Genomic DNA, 22,767 nt, shown 5'->3' with positions numbered 1-22,767 from the left:
AGTGGGGAGTCTTACTGGGGATCTGGAGAACGAGGGAGAATCCAGCCCCAGACTGACTGCGATCTCTGTGTGCTCTGAAGGGAAATTGTACTTTACTGTGTGTGTGTACTTGTCATCTTCCCATTGTGCATGTCCCTCACTGTTGCCAGTGGTGAGGATTGAGGCTACTTGATTACTGGGCCAGTGCAGGACGTCACAATTATTATGATGTAATATTAACATATTTTATTAAACTAACTATATTTTGGAAAAATGCGGTTTATTATTATTATTTTTTATTATGATTTAATATTAACATATGTTAAACTATCTATATTTTGGGAAAATGTGGTTTATTATTGTTATGTTTTATTATGATTCAATATTAATATATTTTGTTAAACTAACTGTTTTGTTGGCCTTATGCTTTACTTCTTACTGGCATGCTGTTAACATAGTGACTATTATGTTATTTACTGTTGTGTTACACATAATATACATTAATATGTATTTGGATTACTTAAAATGATGTCTTATTCTGTTAATACTAACAATGGTTTGGTTATTACTAACCTTAACTTATTGCTATACCTCATTTAACACAGCACATCAAGGTAGGCTAGTTCCAGCTGATCCACCTACCTTGCCTCAACCGGCCGTGGTACTGGGTCCCAGCACATCTGGGACCCAGACTGGTGGTGATCCCTCTGCTGCCCCTGCACTACCTGTAGCATCAGGTAGTTCCACCCCATGGAGCGAGGCTGAGCCCCCCTGGGAGTGGTGGTGGAGAGGGAGTTGTCACCTGGGCTGACCTGCCAGTCTTGGTGCACAGGATAGTTTACCATGGGTTTGACCACTGCCTGCCTCTAGACTGAGGGCATGCTGGCTCACTTGGTGGGGCAGCCTCACCCCAGAGCACAGTCTCCAGCACTGTCACCCCTGGGGCAGTGAAGCAGCAGTGCCAACAGTCCCATGTGTGGGGATGTGAGTTATCCTGCTGCCTTGTGGAGGCACATGGGACTTGGATTCCACAACACCCTCACTATCCAAGGTGTTAATCCCCTTATGTGTCACACACCACCCCTGTCTGCTGTCTTGTCTGTCTTGTCTGCCTGTAAATGCATCCTCACCTTCACAACTTACCTCCCCACACATACCTATGTCCCTTCCCCAATATCCCACTCTCACCTTAAAAAAAATGGGCACCTGTCCAAAATAAATTGTCCCATACATAGCTCTCCATTTCACACACATGTCCACTGGACACATGTAATTTGGTCCAATTGGCTTGACAACATGGTTATGGTGACCTTGTCCCTCTCTCTGGGGTTGAGAGTTCAAAGTCATGTACAAATTCTGTCAAAGTGCACAGTTGTTGTTTTACAAGAAATGGATAGCTATGGTTCTTTCCTACACCCCTCTTACACATCCTTACCTGCCTTTCTCTATGATTTTCCACTGTTTGCACCCCATTTCACCACTTTCCTACCTCTGCATTTTTCGTTTCTTTATATATCTTTAGCATGTTGCTGCATGATGCACCTCATCCCACAGCTTCACTAAGCTCAGACACTCAGACTGTTAATTGCCTTGCAAGCAGTACCTTTTGCCACACACAGTCCTGGGTTCAAATCCAGTGGTGTGTAGAAGTGAATTTACAGTATTGTGAAGGCAGCAATTAATGTCTGAGTCATGCACTCTTTATCCAAACGATGCCTTTCAAATGATATGGCTGCTTTTCACTGATGGTAGTCACAGGTCTGCAGGTAGGAACACACTTCACATATCCCTATAACAAAATATATGTGCATAAAGTGTCACATCATGCATTCATATGCATTCACAGAGAATGTCAATGCAGGTACTGCAAATGAGGGCCACTAATCTCAGAGTGCACCACACGATCCTTCCAAAGTCACTGTGCAAATTATCACAGCTGCACTGCTAACATACACTTTGGAAGTCCCTGCTTGTAACAAGACGTCATATACACTGCAAACTACTACCAGACTGTAACACATGGCATGGCAGTTGCCTAAATGGTGGACATATTCTTATATTTATACCCCATCATACTCAAGGACACACCAAATATGTTGCCTAGTACTCTGTTAGTGATACCATTCCCTAACATACTTACCTTTAACATGTCTTAATTAGAGTGGAAAGGGTAGCCTCACTCCAGCTCTGCCTCTAAAGCAAGGCTGACACAGCTCCCACAGTTACTCCTACAGCTTGCTGTCCTCCAAAGTGTTCACAAACTCTGCCTATGTTTATTACCTGCAGCAGCTGCTGCAGTCTGTAGCTCACACATCTCTATGTATGTCACCGCCTGTATTTGTGCACATATATCCTGCAAATACACTTTGCTATGCTCAGCTAAATAGAGCTATATTGACTATATGTGTTTTTAAACGTGTAATACACACTTAAAAGTGAACACCTGTCTCATGTTTCAAACATGAGACCATCGCACTTGCAGACCACTGCATTAACCTGCCAGGCCACACAGGTCTTAATTAAAACAGGTGGTTTAAACAAAACATAGGAATTGCCAGTTACAGTCAGTAAGCAGGTTTCAGCAGAGTTGCGTGTCGCACCACACCATGCAAACTTGAATAAAAGTAATGAAATAAATGGGAGTGTACATTGGACCCTGGTGCAATAGTACAGCACTAGAAAGCCAAAGACATAATAATGGATGTAAGTGAGGCTTGTGATAGCAGGTAAATGTACCCTGCTTCAGCAACATGTAGAAAGACACCTGCTAAGGCATTAATGGCAAAATACATGTTCAACTGGGACCCTTGTGCAGACATACATCCATATAAAGCCATGGACATACTGATGGATGTAGAAAATATATGTCATGGCTTTTATGTGTTCCCATCTATCTTGCAAATACACCTCTCATGCCAGTATCTCAGTAGCAAGGTCTGTTAATTGCCTCACAAGCAGTCCTTTTTGCCATACACAGTCCTGGGTTCACATCAAGTGGAGTGTAGAAGTGAATTTACAGTATTTTGAAGGCAGCAATTAATGACCGAGTCATGCACTCATTAGCCACACAATGCATTTCAAATGACATGTCTGCTTTTCACTGATGGCAGACACAGGCTTGCAGGTAGGAGCACTCTTCACATATCCCTATAGGAAAAATATATGTACATAAAGTGTCATGTCATGCATTCATATGCATTCACAAAAAAATGCCAATGCAGGTACTGCAAATGAGGGCCACTAATATCATAGTGCACCACACAGTCCTTCCAAAGTCATAGTGCAGATTATCACAGCTGCACAGCTAACATACACATTTGAAGTCCTTGCTTGTAACAAGGCCTGCTCTCATACATGCTGCAAATTACTACCAGACTGTACACATGGCCTGGCAGTTGCCTAAATGGTGGACATATTCTTATATTTACACCCCACTTTACTCAAGGACACACCAAACATGTTGCCTAGTAATCTGTTAGTGATACCATTGCCTAACATACTCACTTTAAACACATGCCTTAATTGGAGTGGAAAGGGTAGCCTCACTCTGACTCTGCCTCTACAACTAGGCTGACACAGCTCCTACAGGTAATCCTACACCTTGTTCTCCTCCAAAGTGTTCACACTCTCTGCCTATGTCTATTACCCGCAGCAGCAACTGCAGCCTGTAGCACATACATCTCTATGTAAAGGTTTCTGCTACAAACCTACCCTCTGCGATAATGTAGTCTCCTCACCCAAGCAATGTCCAACACAACATATCAGAAAGAGGCCCTAATCTGGTTGAAGGCCTTATATATTGTACAATGGTTGCATGTAATTGGCTAATGATAGTACAAATCAGCTGTGTTGGCTGCAATTAGCATTTCAGACCCACAGATTGGAACCATTCTGTATGAGACTTTCCTCACACAGAGCACGCCTTTGTGAAAACTTTACTATCACCACATATCAATAGAGGAGTACTGCACTCCTCCAGGTATGTAACTGATTTTGTGTACAACAGGATGCAGATGGGTGAATAGACTTACAGGGAAACAGGGATTACAGTATTAAGCCTGTCTTAGACCTGTGATAATGACATGTCATTGATCTCCTGCTGTCTTACACCTACACAGGATGTATAATACATCGAGGGTGCATTGTCTTTTGTTTTTGTGGCACACTGGTCTCATTGGACTGTCCATTTATGGTGGTTGTAATAGCACACTACTATTTGTGTGGCACTGTTCTTATGACATATTTTAGCACACTGCTATTTGTGTGGCACTGTTCTTATGACATATTATCGTGGGGATGCCCATAAGGGACACACCACAATACACTTGATTGCTGGGTGTATGATCATACAGCAGTATCTGTAATGTCACATATGGGAATACCTGACTATTGCTACTATCTCAGTTGTATCCACACACTCATCATGTTTGCACACTGTGCAGTATGATATGTGTGAGTAGATAGTGCCAGCCATTTTGTCCTTGATGTATCTCTACATAGTGTTCTTCCAAGTATGTGATTTTGTAATGTGTTCCCCTTTTGTTGTCTTTTAGGAATCATGTACCCTAGATGCCATGCACCCTTCTTGGATGTAGAACATGAAATTATACTGGAAGGACTAAGGCAGCATCATCACATCCTACTATCCAGGGGCAAGCAAAACAGAGAACACCGTGCTGCATTACAGGCAGACCTTGTCCATGATGTGAATGGCACAGGCTATGAGCAGGTTTGACACCATGCAATGGACATAATCAATGTTGCACAATGGATGGCCTGCAGTGGAAAAAACACTCTCAGCCACTGAGAAATTTGTGGTGAACCTAGGCACACACAACAGCTCCCAGGCATCCATCACACCATACAATGTGGAGATGTGTGCCACAGTTTCCACAGCAGAGGAGCATGCAGGTAGGCTTACTCTGATCAGCATTGTAATACTGTAGCAGTCAGTGTGTCAGGCTGTACATGCTTTTACATGGGTGTCAGGTCTTTGTTCTTTGTAGGGTGGGTTAACCTCAGTTGTACTCTCATACTCAGAATGTAATTAATACAACAAGTAACACAGTAGCTACTGTAAATGTGAGATATATGGACATATTACCTTGTTGTGCTGCAACATGCTTTGGTACTAAAATTACCTCACCCTCAAATTTTCACAGGTCTGTCAGGTATTTGCCAAGACCATGGTCCTGTTCCTGGTAAGTATGACACTGTTTTGTTAAGGAAAATGTATATTCTATTAAAGTTAAGGGCCAGAATAATGGCCTGTTTAAACATAATTTCATATGTAAACAGAATAGAGTAGAGGGAGTAATCACAGCAGTGTAGATGAACAAAAATAAACACTTTGGCAGTGACATTTAAGAGCAGATAAGCCTCCTGGTTTAAACGAGGCAGTTATTTTAAAATGCCTTTTAAAAAACAAGAGGCTAAATGGAAAATAAATTAGGCAGTGAAACGTGTATTTCAATATATTTGTTAAGATAGGTGTACTGGGTTTTTATGTGTTGTTTTATCAAGTATAGTTTCATATTATATTGATTAATTAAAAGGTAAAGTTTACTGGTCAAGTTTTACTTGATTTACTTGAAGTGATTGTTATAAAGGTCTTGAGTTGAATGTGTTTTTTGTGTGAGGAAGTCTTTTTTGTACAAAAGCGGAGAAGAAAAATGTTTGACTGCTAAGCCAGTTGTGGGTCTTCATTATTATGAGTATTGCTGGATTTTTCATACACAATAGTGCAGGTATTCATGCACCACTTTTTTCATTCTGATCACAGGTGACCGAGGTGGTTGGTGTCTGTCCCCTACACAACCTGATGTCAGTGTCTCTTCTTACTCTGATGATGATGGTGGCCACAGTGAGGCACAGGTGGGGGTGTCTGGGGCTGAATCTGTCCCAGAGGTAGCCATCCCTCTTCTGCCTCCATTGTCACTGCACACAGTCAGTATATCCACATATAACAAGGCCCTGGATGCCACAGATATTGGACAGTCAGAGAGTAGGGACATTGAACAGGAAAGTGTGGCAACTATGGCTCCAGTAAGTGTAGACATGGGCCATAGCCAGTGAGCTGGTGAGGTCCCACACAGGTAGATTGACATGAGTGATTTTAGGAGGCCTGCTGTCTATCCACCACCTATTGCAGGTATCACATCACTAGTCAGTCGGTGTATGCTTCGGGCCATCATGGAGGCACAGGCATGTTCTGAAAAGAACACCAAAGGGGAGTGTGTTGTCCACACCACAATGTGGCAGGCCACGGGCTTGTGGTTCTGGGTGGTCCTGTGGGGGACATGGTCCTAGCAGACAGCAGTCACCATCAGGTACTAGCACTACTTCTGACCTGGGGAGAGCCAGTTCCTGTGTTCAGGGCCGGAGACAGTGAACTGTCAACTCTACTATGTATGGTCCAAAGTTGTCCAGCATAAACACATGTAGGGCTAGCACTGAGCTTGACTGTGAACATGCACACACTCACACACCACTGCCAAATGCAGGTCACCCACAGACACACACGGCACCTCCCCATGATCCATCTTACATGCTTCCCTTCCTGACTCACAGACATGCTGTCAACTGCTTGGGCCAGCCTAGGCCTCCTGTGCCCCCACACAACACCATGTGCAAGTGATGATACCTGTGCCACATCCCTGTCATCCTCGCCATCGATGTAGGGAAATGAAGCTATGTGTCTTATGCCCAGGGTGACTATATTAGTTAACGTGCACTTGTGTAAATGCAGGGTTGTTTTGCCATGCCACTTGTAGTGGTTACCGACTGATACTGTATGCTGCCATTTGTCATAAGTACACCATATACTTTTGTGTACCTTTTTTGTATGACGTTGTACTGGCTGTATAGTTACAAAATGGCAGGTGTTTCACAGACCTGTTTCTACTTCTGTTTCAGGAGTCTGTTGGGATTACCTATGGATACACAGTGACAATAAAGCAGCACAGGATGGCATGTCAGCACAGCAGAAATATGTCTTCAGCAAGGTACAGAACTATAAGTGCATGGTTCCATAGACTCATATGTGTATAACAGGCTAGCAAAGACAATGGCTGCATTCAGCGTATCCATGTATCCATAATCTGTGATAAGGTTTACTACCCTTGATAAAGATCACCAAAATTTTGTGAACTAACGCATCTACAATTTGCAGTGATGGAGATGACCCATCTACAAATATCCTTTGTCCAGTACAGACAGTTGCCCGACTCCAGTTATGATTGTTATCTTCTGCGTCCCATTGTGTAACCTGCACATGATGTGTGTCACAGCAGATGTATGCTTTACATGCATGGGGGAACTTTTTCATGTAGGATGTACTGTCTTGTGTTAAATACCTTTCTCTTCAGCATATACGATGTATACCACAGTGATGATGTAGGTGTGTAGAACAGATGAGACATGTGTTAGTCCTGTCATGGATATATGGCAGGTGGAGAGTGGGACCTGACACCTCCCTGTATAGAGCCATACACATCTCTATCAAAGCATTTAGGAGGCAAGCAACACGTGTATGGTTATGACACAGACTCCATACGGCATGTTATCTGCACTGTGTATTAGTGTAACATGGAACCTGTGTGGCTGCTACAGTCATACTATATGCCTGTATAGTGACTTGGCAAGGGTGCCATTGTACACAATGATAGGTGTGATGACTGCCACATCCAGTATAGCGGTGACAGGCTGAGATTTACATCCCAAACTTGTCAGTATAGACTATACAATAGTGAATAATTCCCCACATCTTACTGACCAGTGAAAGTCGAAGGCTACATTACTCTCAGTCAACATACCTTCATGTGTAATGGCTCAACTAAGTACTGCAGTTACATCCAGCATGTTGCAACAAGAGAGTCATGCAAAGTGTCTGTACAGAGATTAGACATACATGTTAGGGAAGTGTAATATGTATACACTGTGTTGCTTAGTCGTCCTGCGGCTCACTTGCCCAAAGTATGGTCCAGATCCTTACCTACCATGCCCTGGAGCAGGGCCGTTACATCTCCACACGGGGAACCAATGTATTACTTCATGTGTCTACCAATATGTGTGTCCCTTAAAGCCCCCCCAATGTGAGGTCCTCCATGGTGAGATCTGGCCACAAATCAGTCTCCTTAGAACAACCAGTATATACCCCCTTGCATACAATATGGGCATATATGTAAAGAAAGCCATTTATTACCTCCTGTGGGATGGTTGACATAACATGACTACATCTCTCCCTTCAGATGGGACAGGCAAGTATGCAGAGCTGTACACCCATGCATTATGTCAGCAGCATTACAACTGCATGAACTTGGCTGTATGGGACAAGTGGGACACAGGTTTGCCATGGCTCAGCAAACCTGACTATTGGACAACTGCCATTAGCAGGCTGTACAATAACAAGTGGACAGTGCTGTTGGGGTGAGGGTGCCCTCCCAACATGGAGGTGCTACCTCCTCATCTAATAAAAGCACATAGTGTTGTTGTGATGCTGTATAGACATGGTAAGTACAAAATTAGCCACCCACACAAAGCAGAAGCACAAGCCACAGTTTATTTACGTGTGATCTCAAAGTACAGGTCCAGGTTGTTGCTGACCTCATACATCATGATGCCATTTATGGTGGGTCTGTAGTCATACCTAACCTGTATTCCCACATTGTCTGCATCAACTACACTCCCTTGTCTCCAATAGATGTGACACATGACATTCCTACAACCTGTCCCATAATGTCCATATTTACAGAGTAGTTCATAACTGGCCTCTCAATGGAAGATACATAGCATCTATTGCACATGCTAACATACCAGGCTGTATCCCACATGCGATCTGACAAGGATTACTAATACCATTGGGCAGCCCTTGCAATCATACTGACACCACTGTCTGCAGACCAGCTGGGTGGACAATGGCAACTGTTACACCCTTGGACAGAGGTGGTGAATCCAATGAGCAACAGAACTATACAGCTCTTTGTCTACGTATCCATATCTGTATGCCCATAGGGGCAATAATCATGGAGCTGATCAACACACATGTATGTGATCTACACACAGTTGACTGTAGACAGTTTGAACCTGTGATAGCGGGGAAGCATGGCTGTTACATGTGGTGGACATGTCCGAAGTAGTCACCGAGGACCTGAGTGAGGGTACAACAGGGTGTACAACCCTCAGAATGAGGCAACATTTGCAAAGTACCCACTTAGGCATCCATGATACTGTCATTATAGGGATCACTAAGTGGCGCACTGATGGCACACACACACAATATAGGGACATCTGCCTCCAAGAACTGATCTGTAAGCAGCAGTGATCACCAGGATGCAGTCCTGGGTCCTCTACTGCTTGGAATCCATTTAACCACAATACACATGACTACTGACTGACTGTGGCTAACAATGTTGGCTGATGCCTACAAATTGTGACCACTAATAGAGGCTCTATGGTATGTCACTATCCTGCAAGAGGGTATTACAAACACATGCCTATTGACATAGTAATAGCCATAACTTCTATGCAAACATATATGTAGTATCATGCACATCAGTTAGACCTATGTACATGGTAAGTAGCTTATCAGTCACAGCATGTGATGTAAATACTCACGGGTGAAAGATCTGGGCACACAGACCTGGCCACAGAGGTTTACACTTAATGTGCCTGAGATCAACATGTTTCTACAGTGGTATAGCAGGAATCATATGGCATACCTGAGGCCACAGTCACCAGTAAATGACATACTCCTAACCTCCACATACTCTACCCTCAGCATGCCGATATCGGAGTGCAATGGCCATTTGTTGCCATACCATTCCAATCAATACTGGCAATTGCACACAACAGTATGGTCCCTCACAAGGACACTTTACATCTTCAGTATGTGTTCATTGGGGATTGTCTGCAATGAGTGTCATTGTTGCCTGTGGCATATTGTCTACTTAGAGGTGATATGTGCCTTGCATACAGGGCAATCCGTGACCCTACTTGATTGCATATGCTGCCAATCTGCAGGTGGCATAGTAGATGGATAACTCACTGTAAGGACATTAACCTAGTATGTGACATTAGTACAACATGCTTGAGGAGCGATTTGTTTAGCAAATGTAAATACATCCTTGACACAGAACCCTGCCTATTGGCACACAGAACACCTCAGTGCATCTTAACACTTTGTATGATTGGCTGGGTGACTGTCATCTCAACACAGGTTGTCTGTTTGTGTCACTCTTGGACTCGGGCAATATGTGCTGATCCTGCAACTATGGGTATAAAGATGTTTATGATTGTGTGGGCTGTATGGCTATTATGGTAGTTAAGTTCAAACATCCTATGGTTCCATAACATGAAGTAAAATGCTCTAACAGGCTCACATACAAACATGGCTACATTGAGGCTAGCACCACTTCCAATCACTATGTACAGGACACGCCAAGACATACAAGTAGTGCAAGTTGGCTGTATGTAGATGAGAATACTTACCTATGTAATGGTATATACTACAGATCAGAGTACATGTTGCATGCAGCACACCTCATGTCTGCTAGTACTATCAGTTTAGGACATATTATGCTTGATGACATCAGCAGGCCTTATTGTGGTAAGTCCTTTGGTGGACCACATCACCCGCTACAAATAAAACACTGCAAAACCCTATTTATTCCTACGTTACTTAGGTGATCAGATTCATGCCATATGGACACACACACACACACACACACACACACCAAGTAGCCGGGAGTGAGATTAGAATACCTACCAATCTAATCTTATTCTCTATAGATTGCAGTACTTATTGCATGTGCCACAGCTTAAGTCTGATATTTTATTGTCAGCTGGTAGTCTTAAGGTGGATAATATTATCAGGCCTTATAGAAGAGGACAGTTTGGAGGCCAGCCGCAAGTTACAGGGTCTAAAAGTTTATAACCATTGTAGGTGGATAGCCCATAAGGGCATGACAGTTGTTCTGCAGGTTTCCCATTAAATGATCAAAGATGCATTCTTTCGAATCCATCTTGATTGAACTTGAAAGCATGAAAAGGCAAAATAGCAAAACAGCATAAAAGCAAAATCTTTGCCTGAGAAAGAAACTGCTTGTTCGCTTCTGTTACTTTGCCGTTTTCACCACTGTAGTGCGATCTCAGAGTTGGTATATTTAAGTACGGGGGTGTGTGGGGTAAAGCCCCCCACTTTATGTAATGTTTTTTAATTTTTTTTTTTTGTGGAACAGTTCTAAGCATTCAAGATTGTAAGCTTTCACTTACATGGGTTTGATAAATCATCGTTCACTTTTTTAAGCATTCAGTGATTTAACATGCACCCATTCTGCAGGGGGATACACACACACAGACACACAGCAAGTAACCTGGAAAGAGAATATAACCCCTACCTATCTAGTTTTATTCCTATAGATCACAGTACTTATCACCCACACCACAGCTTAACTCTGATATGGCACTGTCAGCTGGTAGTCTTATGGTGGATGACATCATCAGGATTTGTAGAAGAGGGCAATTTGGAGGCCAGCAGTAAGTTACAGTGCCAAAAAGTTCATAACTATTGCAGGCAAATAGCCTATGAAGGCATGCCAGTTGTTCTGCAGGGCAATACACACACAGATACAAACATGCACCAAGTAGCCTGGAGGGAGATTAGAACCCCTACCTATCTAGTCTTATTCATTATAAATAACAGTACTTATTGCAGGCTCCACAGGTTGAGCCTGTTGTACATGTGATTGCAGGCACTGTACTTGTGGATTACAGAAACTAGGCTTGTGTTGAACAGCATCTCTGGCCTGCAGAGGGATATTTTGTTGTACTGTTATCTGCATCTAGTATACTAGCAGTGGGATAACTGTCATTATCCTAGCTATGTGTGTACAGTTACTTGTATAGCCATATATGGCTGCTTACAGTTAGATAGGCAAACCTGTGGGCAGGAACAATATGCCCTGACCATGCATGTGCTGACAACATTAAACATTACACCACCTGTTCACCTGTGTCTCGCTATGTGGTGACATCCAGCAGGCACAGAGGTCTGTAGGTAAGTGGATTATGTACTGTTGTGCCCTTAGTTTTGATCTTTTGAGCAACAGTATGGATCTGTGATAGTGCAGATTTACTCACCATTATTGGGGTATGTAGGACAATACAGATATCCACACATATATGTATGTAATTAACAGGGATGTATATATACATGTAGCTGTGCATGTATGATATGTATATGTGTTATGTAAATATATGGGGAAGAGTCTACATATCATTGTGATATATATAGCTGTATATATCTATTTGACACTACATACCAATAGATATACTAAGTATGTGAGAGAGATAGTGACAGATGGATATGTATGCGTATATGTCTGTATGTCTGTTCCTCATAAAATTTGTGGTTTTCTGGCAAATCACTTGGATGAACTGAGGACTGAAGTCACTAAATAATGACATATATTTGAAATTCTTACTTCAAATTCTTCATAAATATGTCTTTTGAAACAGATCCTGTTATTCTAGCAACTTTTTAAGTTTATGAGCGCAGTGTTTAAAATATGCCTCTATTTGTGGGCCTTTGCCCCCCCCCCCCATTTTGAAGGGCTTTGTCCAGATTTCCTGCATTAAAACGTTGAGAGGTATGTTACAGACATTGATATCTGTCACTATTTCTGTAGTGCTGCACTTCACTCAGTCCACGGCATTCCCAAGCTGTTTGCTGTACTTAATATGTGACTGAGATTCATAATGTTACACCACACATAAAATGACAGTACGCAAAAACTCCAACATAATAATTCCTCATGTGCAAAAAATATGACTACTTCCAGATTAGAACCATCAGAACCATCACCCTTGCTAACTTCCCTAATCAACTGAGCCACACAGGCTGCCAGAAAGGAATCATTCATCACATATTCAACAGCATAAATATGTATGTTGTTATTTCTGCTTTATGTGGAACATACAATGTGTGTTGGAGTACTATTTTACAGCCCTAGATTGCCTGGACTGCTGATATACCATTGCTGACTTACTGTTAAAGCAGTTACATGGGAACACTATTGTGTTGAGGTTGGGGGTGTGGGAACAGCAGCACATGATCTGCTGGAATAGACAGTAGTCCAAATATCATGTGACTCCGCTGTTTAACATCTCTTGACTGATGTAGTGAATATTCCAACCATGAGGCCTAGTTATTATTAGGGGACACATACAATTGACTGGGTATCTGAAGTCTCATGTGGATATTACAGCTGTCCAAATAGCCTGCTATATTTCCTTGCATAAATGCAGCAGATTCATAAATGCAATACCATATTATATTAATCCTGACAAGTATTGTGTAGGTTAGAGACTTACCTTGCAAAAGCAGCAGTTGAAAGAACTGTAGTTCAGGGCCAAATCTGTCTGGCGCAAGCAGTACACAGCCAATACATATAGATAGGTACAGGCTGTGTTGGTTGCCTGGCATCAACATTTTTACTATATGTATGTAAGTAGGAGTAAGGCATCAGTCCCTAGGGCCCTAGGTTCTCAGTGAATATGCTATGCGTTGTCTCTTTGCCAAAGCTAGGGTGTACTGGGCATGCCTACTTCTGCCTACAGGGACATCATTAGGGGGCTCCTCCTCCGAGTCCTCCTGTGAGTGTGGCTGTGGTGACCTAGGCACTGGTAGGGGGCTGTGTATCCCTTCCCTTTGCAGATACTGCTGCAGCTGTTTCTGCAGGATCATATTGTGCAGCATGGAACATACTATGAATATTTGTGCACATGTGGCTGGAGTGTACTGCAGGGCTCCTCCAGACATTTTGAGGAACTGGAACCGTGACTTCAGAAGCCCAAACACACACTCTATGATGTTCCTAGTTTGTGCGTGTGCCTTATTGTGGCATAATTCTGTGGGTGTGTGTGCATTTTTGATGGGTGTCATCATCCACGGTTCCAGTGTGTAGCCAGCATCCCCCAGTAAATGGCCACATGGGATATCCTCCCTAGCAAACATCTGGTACTGCTGTGATGTATGCCAGATATGGAGCTGTAATAACTGCCAGGGCTGCCAGCGCACACATTCAGAATAATGCTCTGAGCATTGAAAGTGACCTGGCAGCTGATGGAGTGGTACCCCTTGTGGTTGACATAGATTCTACCCTTCTCACCAGGTGGTGACTTGATGTGTACATGAGTGCAATCTATGGCAGCCAGTACCTTAGGGTAGTGTGCTACATGGTAAAGGTGTTGAATATTGCTGGACCTCATCTCAAGGGTGAGGGGAAAAATATGCTCACTAGCATGTGGTAGCTTGGCATCCAGGAACTTGTGGAGTACCCTGGAAGATGATGCATGTGAGACCCCTATCATGTCCCCAGTTGGTCTTTGGAAGGTACCTGTAGCTAGTATCCTAAGGCAACACATATCTTTGTTTCCACTGGGATGGGTTCCCTTATGTTGGCTTTGGGTCTGAGTTGAGTGCGGCAGAACTCAGTGAGTTCTTGTAGTATGTCCCTGTCATCCCTGTAGTGCTCTACAATCTCCAGTGCTCCATGAAACAGGTGCAGGCTGCAGCTAAGCTGAAATAAGCTTTGAAGTTTTTGGACACACCCTCTCCTGATGTCAGCTACCTTCTCTGCAAACATCAACATAGCTGTCTGCCTACACAGAGGGGATATGTGGGCACAATTACCCCTTTATGCTATTCAGTAACTCCACCTCATTTGCATGGGGATTAGTGCTTATGTCCTGGAAACTACACACTTCAAAGCCCTACCACAATAGCAACAGCACTAATGCACCATTGCAGATATTCCATGCAGGGCCCTGTAGTACATTTCTGTCATATAATATTAATTTTGTTTTTTCCAATTTTTTTTTTTTTTTATAAAGCATATTTGCGGACTGTTGCATGCCATGCAAACATGCCCAGATTATTAAAAAAAGTTATTTAAATTTAACTTATTTCCTTTAATGTTTCAGATACACAGAGGATGGTTTCACTCATATCTGTACATGGTATGCCATTTCTGTCCATCAAACTACATTTTTACAGCCCCTTTTGTCTGTCTACATTCCCGTACATGGAATTTTTCCATATACACTATGGGCACTGACACAGAGTCTGCAGAGCTCCTTATCTGCTTGCTGGACCATTATACCTGCCTCATTTGCATGAGATTCACCTGCTTGTGATTTGAATGCCACGAAACTTCCCATGTTGGTGTGTGAAAACCTTCAATCATACATTAGGCACACAAAAGATTTCTTAGATCAAATTGTTGAACTTAAATGGGATACTGAAATGCATTGGCTTACTTTAGATGTTAAAAGTTTATATACGTCTGTTCAGCATACACACGGAGCTCAAGCACTTTACCATTTCTTAGGAGACAGTCCTCTTTTGCATTTTATTGTAGAATTGGTACATTTTAGTTTAGCAAATATTTTTTTCATTTAATAATGACATTTTTTGACAGTACTTAGGGACTGCAATGGAGCTTCTTTTGATCCCATGTATGCAAATTTGGCTATGACACTTTTTGAAACTGAATTTTTATACCAACATAATTTTGTTAAGAGATATGTACTTCATTGTTTTTGCTACACAGATGATTTAATATTTATCTGACAAGAGACACAGGATTTAGTTCAGTATTTTGTACAAGACTTACATTTACATTTACAGATTTAATTGTAAATTTGATGGGTTTGAAATGAGGGTAAGTGTGTCTTTTTTACGATTTGCAACTATTGGGCCTTAGCAACTACTATTTATAGAAAATTTGGGGATGGGAGCAATATTTGCAGTGTGAAAGTTGCCACCTGCCCCATCTTATTTCTTCTTTTCCATATGTAGAATTGTTATGTATCAGTAAACTTTGTAATAATGATTCTATTTTCCATAAGACTGCTAAAATGTTTATAAATCGTGGTTATGATAGAAAAATGGTTTTGAAATCTTTTTGCAAAGTTGTGGAAAAACAAAATATGAGAGACAAAAATCATGGATTAAATAAGGTATATAGTGGAAAGAAGAGTAGTAGTACATTACCCTTTTTGAATAACATGTATAAAGTTATGAGTACATGTGTAATGGATAGAAGTAGTCCCCCAACTTACAAAGTTGAAAATATAAATGGTACCGAGAGTCAGTAGAAAAAAAATGTTTTGTCACTACTTATAATATTTGTGAGCAGGCTATGTCTTTTAAAATATCATTGGCCAATTTTATTGAAAAATCCTGACCTTTCTAGAATGTGTATCAAGTGCCACATATATCATATAAAAAAGGTAGAACTCTGGCAGGTATGTTGGCACATAGTAATTTTGTTCTTCCAACTCCCTGTATTTCTATGAATGTTTCTTTAGAGATGGGCACTTTCTGGTGTGGAAAGTGGTCTGAATGCAATCAAGTTGTGAGTCCTTTTTCCCCGAATTAATAACATTAAATTTGTTGCAATTAACAAATTTACTAGTAAAACAGAGGGGGTCATTTATGTTTTAAAGTGCCCCTGTAATTTATTTTATGTGGATGAGACCCATTGGGCATTCAAACTTAGACTCCAGGAACATTAAAACAGAACATGTAGAAAGCCCAATAGCAATGCATTTTAAACATTGTCAGAGACAGACCTTTACCCTCTTACAAGGTAGCATTTTAGAACAAATAGTTGTAAAACAGAGTGAAAATGTGACAGTTAAGGATAAATTATTGTATAAGGAAGCTTTGTATCTTTTAAAATTCTTCTTTTTCTTTCGGCTTTTCCCAGTTAGGGGCCGCCACAGTGGATCATCTGTCTGCTCATGACTGGCAGTGGAGTTTTACAGTGTTGAGTTGCCAGCCTGGCGCCCAACCTTCCACAGAAGGCACGCACATGCACACACTCACACCTAGGGCCAATTTAGAGTGTCCATTTCGCCTACTGCATGTATTTGGAAGTAAACCGGAGCACCCGGAGGAAACCCACGTGACCACAGGGAGGACATGCAGACTCCGCACAGAAGGCACCCCAGCCACGAATTGAACCTGAGAACCTCTTGCTGGAAGGCGGCAATGCTAACTGCTCCACCACCGTGGGATATAACACTTTAAGTCCATGTGGGCTCAATAGTAAGTATAATTGGAGATATTTGATTAATTGACTAATTGAATAATTTTTAATTATGTTATTATATAATCATGTATATTAAGATTTTGTATATACTGATTTATGTGGATGCACTGATTACTCCTGTAAGGTACAAGTTGAGGCATTAGAGGTGAATAAACTTGCATTTTACTTTGTGGCCAGTTGTTTCATTTAGTTTTTTATTTTAGTTGCGGTTTTATATAAGGTGATAAAGTTCAATAAAGCCGGACAATAGTGTAACACCATACACTTAACAGTTGCAGCATGAATGTTGTGTAATTTTGTTGTCTGACTTTTCATTTATTCATCATTTTTAGGTTAACACATATTATATATATATATATAATGTTTTGTTCTTGTGTTGAAATATGACCGAGTGGGGGGAATTATGCCACCTCACCAACTGGACAATGCCAAATGCAAAGCACCAGACCAGTGTCAGTCAAGTTGGACTATGAAGACCAGTATGGTAACTATGATGCAGACAATGACACTGATGATGACAATAGACTAGGATCTGCACATGCCATTGTCCCTGTGACTCAGCATAAAAGAGGTCCACTGCCATGCCAGACTGACAGCTTTTGGGACCAAATCCAGGATGTAGTGACAGATGCCCATCAGAGTGATATCTCAACAAAGTAAGTGTTCTCTGTCGAATGCTTCAACCTTGGTGTTTTCCATACTCATTTTTTGCATCCAAAGCACAGTTGTGCATATATCCCATATTTTTTCAGACATCTGTCATAATGAATACTGCACATTTCAGGTAATGTATGGCTTTTTCTTGCTCCTGCATTATAACACACATTAGCAAATGATACATGCATTGCCATTATTATTTACATGATAATCACTTGTTTTCATCACTGCAAACATTACTCCATATGAACAGGGGTGTTACTCACATACTAAATTATTCCTATTATTCTCTCATACCACAGTGAGGTCAGTCAAGTATATATATTTGCACATGTTATCCATGTGTATATATTGCACTCATTTGTGTTTTAATTTTTGCTGTCTTAAATTTGTTCAACAACATGACATATACAAAATGTCTGTATCTTATGTAACATTAAGTCAACCTGTCCTACTGGCAAAATGAGCTTGCATGTGCCATGTATTGGCAAGTATTGTACCATGTTGTTTTAGATTACAGTGACAGGTACATATGAACATGCATCCTTTACATACATCATTGGCATTCATGGGTCTTTACTGAATATACAGACGTGACATTTAACATCATTCACGACTCCCTCTTTTGTCCATATCTCTTTTATGGCACTAGCCAGTCTTTCTGAACACAACTTATATTAGCATATGTATACATCGGTTAGCATGCTGTCCATGTGTATACATTTGTAGTATATATGCACTGATTTACAAGTTTGTGCATGTATATGGCCACAATATGATCGACACACAACCATACTTGTAATATGTAACTGATTGCATGAACTTATTCCATTTTGATGAGCTGTACTTATGTATACAGGATTGTCCTTTGATCACTCCTACACATGTACTGTGATATTCATAACAATAACAGTTATTGTGTCACTGGTTATATTATGTTTGCATGGCGGTATATATGGGTACATGATAATCAAGCCTACATTTGTTGTGCATCCATGTCATTAAGTGTTTAACTGTTGCACTTTACTTTGTTTTTTGTGCCATTTGTACACAGACATGTTTATAGCCAACTCCAATGCACTACACACTTGCCAGATGGCTATGGTGTGCACACATGCATGTGCACTCTGTCTCCTTTGCCATGGTTGTCCTGATTTATTCTATGCCTACTTTATCTTGCTGATATTTCCTTGTTGATATGTGCCAGTCTTGTGTGTCTCCCTTTCCCACTTACAGCTTTGGCATAAATGGTTCATATATAAATGTTATAGGTCTTTGGACATATTTGTCTTCCTGCAATGTACCATCGCTGTAATGTATGTGCACTGATAAAATATCACCTTGTACCACCATGATGGGCATCATACATGTAAGATTATGCACACAAGGTGGTAGCAATGGAGTAGATTTCATCAGTGTTTATGTTGTGCATTACTCAGATATTTATATGCTTCCTACCTATGTGCAGGCTTGCATTCATTGGTTTTCATTAATCATATATAAATCACCTTTTACTTCATACTCCATGTCATTTGTGTGGTTATGTGTGCTGAACCTTCTTACTGTTTGGCTTATGTAATGACATTGCATGTCATACATCTACAATGTATAACTGAAGACCCATACATGTTGCCTGTCGCCTGGCAGGTGTGTTTGACATATAGATCCAGTTTCTCCTGTTTTTTATGGTATATATGCTTATTTATTTATTACATAGCCACATTAATCATTTGCTTTTGTACAACTGTTTGGGACTGTGCTTAGTTTTTTTCAATTTACATGCAGGGTTCGAGGTTCATCTCTGCTTCTGCATTTCCATGCCTAGATATGATCATCATTGCAGTTGTTTGGCTTAAGTATGCACTGCTGACAGCCCAGCAGATGACTGTATTTGATATCATTTCTGGACTGCAATGACGGCACTCCCCATTTAGTGTTGTCTTATGCACCTACCATTGGTCATATTCATTCTGGAATATGACTTAAGCAGCATCTCAATGTCACCCAGAATTATGCCTCAATACAAATAGAAAATTATTGACTTCAATAATTGGCTTAGTTTCTGGTGCATTCTAAGGGGATTCAGTACCTGACAGCCCAGGATGACATGATCGATAGGCCATGATGCTTTGGCAGAGATGGCCTTCACCTGTCCCCCTTGGGCTTCTGGCAAAGGCTCTTACCTTTCCCATAGTGTTTGTTTTAGGCAATGTCATAAGGACAAAACTGCCAAGGTAAAAAATACCATCAAAATGCAAATTAAAGGTCATGCTTCTGAATGCTAGGAGCCTAAACATGAAACTGCACTCACTGGAAGCATTCTTAACCATAGAAGATGTAGACAACTGTGCAGTCACAGAAACCAGCTGTTGAGAGCACCCCAGCCTTACAAGGTTACTCATCGTACCACATATTCAGACTCCAAACCAAGGGTAATAAAACTAAAGGAGGTGGAGTATCAATATATATTAAAAATAAACACACCTCCAGACTGGTTAAAGAGTATGATGTCCAGAAGACACTCCAGGTGCAGCTAACTGTAGACAAGACAACTATCTAAGTCATAGCCAGCTATGGGTCTCCATCCATGAATCAAGAAAACCACTCATCCTATATAGATCTACTCAAATCTATCAAGATTCAGCCTCTTACACTGATCCTGGGTGACTTTAATTATAAGACTATAGATTGGAAGAATAATTCAAGCCAAAACGTACATGCCTAGAGATTTCTTGACTTTGTCAACTCAAAAGCCTTGGGCCAGCTGGTTGACACACCCACTAGGGGTGAAAACATCTTGGACCTTGTACTGACAAACATGTTGATCTCTGTAGCACCCCTACAGTGTCATGATCCTTAATAAAATCCGACCACAAAGCAGTCACTTTTGAAGTTCCCTTCTCACCCGCACCCCCCCCAGCCATGATCAGAACAGACACTTACAAGTAACCCAGTCTCTATACAACCACATATATAACTGCATGGACTCGACAATACCAGACAGGATCAAAACATCCTCCTCAAGGAAGATCAAACCAATATGGAGGGCGCCTGCCATAAATAGACTGTATAATAAAAGAAAAAAAACTGCTGTCCAGGACTTATTAGGAGCAGGTGCCACATGGGATGCAATCTCTCCTCAACCTGAGCAAACAACCTGAGCAAACAACTAAGAACCCTTGTGAAATCCTTTAAAGCAAACTACAAGTCCAAATTGGCATCCTCAACAAAAGACAATTATAAGGCCTTCTTTAGTTTTGTCTGAAACCTCAAGGGTAAGAACCAAATCTGTACAGAACTAGTGGTCAGTGACACCACACACACTAACACCATTAACATAACCAAATTGCTGGCAGATAGGTACAGTGAAAACTTTACCTCTCTGTCCCCCTTGACAATTAATCAGGACATCCCCACCACCTATCCCCACCCCATACCTGCAGTGAGTCGGTCATAAATGCCCTCTCTAAGGCAAAAAATACAGCTTCCATGGGACCTGACATCTCAGGTTGCACACTACATGAGCTCAAACAGGAACTTGCACCACCATTGGGAACCCTAGTCAATCATAGCTTAAGCACTGCATTTGTCCCAGCAGAGTGGAGGACAGCTATTGTCATCCAATTGCATAAAGGCAGAGCATCCAGTGACCCAGGTAATTATAGACCCATTATCTAACTAGCCTGATCTGCAAGGCCATGGAATGCATTATCATAGACTTCAAAAACAAGGACATTGGCAGTCTCCAAACACTTGATCCTACCCAGTTTGGATTCATCAAGGTGACAGCATGCCTATTAAACTTGGTGGACTTTTTCAAGATACTCACTAAGGCCCTGGATGAGGGAAAAGAGGTGCATGCTACCTACCTTGACTTGCCCAATGCCTTCAGCATCATCCTCCACTCAGGCATCATAGACAATCTCATCCTTGTAGGCATCAACCCATATGTCATTAGATGGGTAGCTAACTGAATCACCGACAGAACACACACAATCAAACTAGGGGAATAGACATTGAGTAGTAGACACATAACTAACATTGTACCACAGGGATGGGTCTTGGGGCCTCTGCTGTTTGCAATCTACATCTCCAATGTATGGGCCAATACCAAAGGCCTGTGTCTGTCCAAGTTTGCGGATGACTGTAAACTGGGGGCTGTCATTAATTCCCGAAATGATGTGAACATTTGCCAAGAGGGCCTAACCCAAACAAATGATTGTTGCCTAAAACATGGCCTCAAACTCCATGCTAAAAAGTGCATTAATATCCTCTTCATTGAAAATGATGTCCATGCAAATTACCACATTCACAACAATGTCCTCAGCACACAATCAGTCATGAGGGATGTGGGCATCCAGTTTGATAGCAACTTAACATTTGCCCATCATGTAGCCTCTATAGTACAAAAGGCATTTTACATGGCCTACCTAATATATTAAGGCATTACATCCAGGAAGTCATAACCTCTCTGTACTCCTCCCTTATCAGACCAATAATTGAGTATAATGCCTCTTTCGGTATGTACTTTGGTAAGCACATGCAACAGCTGGAAAAAAAACACAAAGATTCCTGACCAGGAGAATCCAGGGTCTCAAACATCTTCCCCAATATGGATAGGCTAAAATCCCTGTCACTCTACTCTGTCTTTTACAGACTGCTTAGAGGCAACCTCTGTCTGACATATGAGGCTGTCTCTGACCACACCCTATTGGAAATGCTGCATATCTGCAAATCAAACACCACAAATGAAACTTGCACCAGGGACCTTAACCTGGCCTGTGACATCAATAGAACCTGCTAGTTCATAGGTTCATAGGTTCATACTAGGCTATCTGCCCAAGGGCATTTATAAGCCTAGCCCATAGTTATGTGGCTTTCGCCACCCCTTTAGTTTGAATAAAAACTATGCCTATCATTTTGCTGTGCCTCTGTCAAGCAGTGACACTGAAGTAATCCCTGGGGTATATCTGCAATCTCCCATCCATTGGTCAAGATTCCTCTTGAACAAGGC

This window comes from Protopterus annectens, chromosome 6.part0 (genome assembly GCF_019279795.1).
Source record: "Protopterus annectens isolate FY-2018-M chromosome 6.part0, PAN1.0, whole genome shotgun sequence".
NCBI classification, from domain to species: domain Eukaryota; kingdom Metazoa; phylum Chordata; order Ceratodontiformes; family Protopteridae; genus Protopterus; species Protopterus annectens.
The sequence above is the reverse complement of the archived record's forward strand: the minus strand, read 5'-3'. Positions refer to the sequence as shown.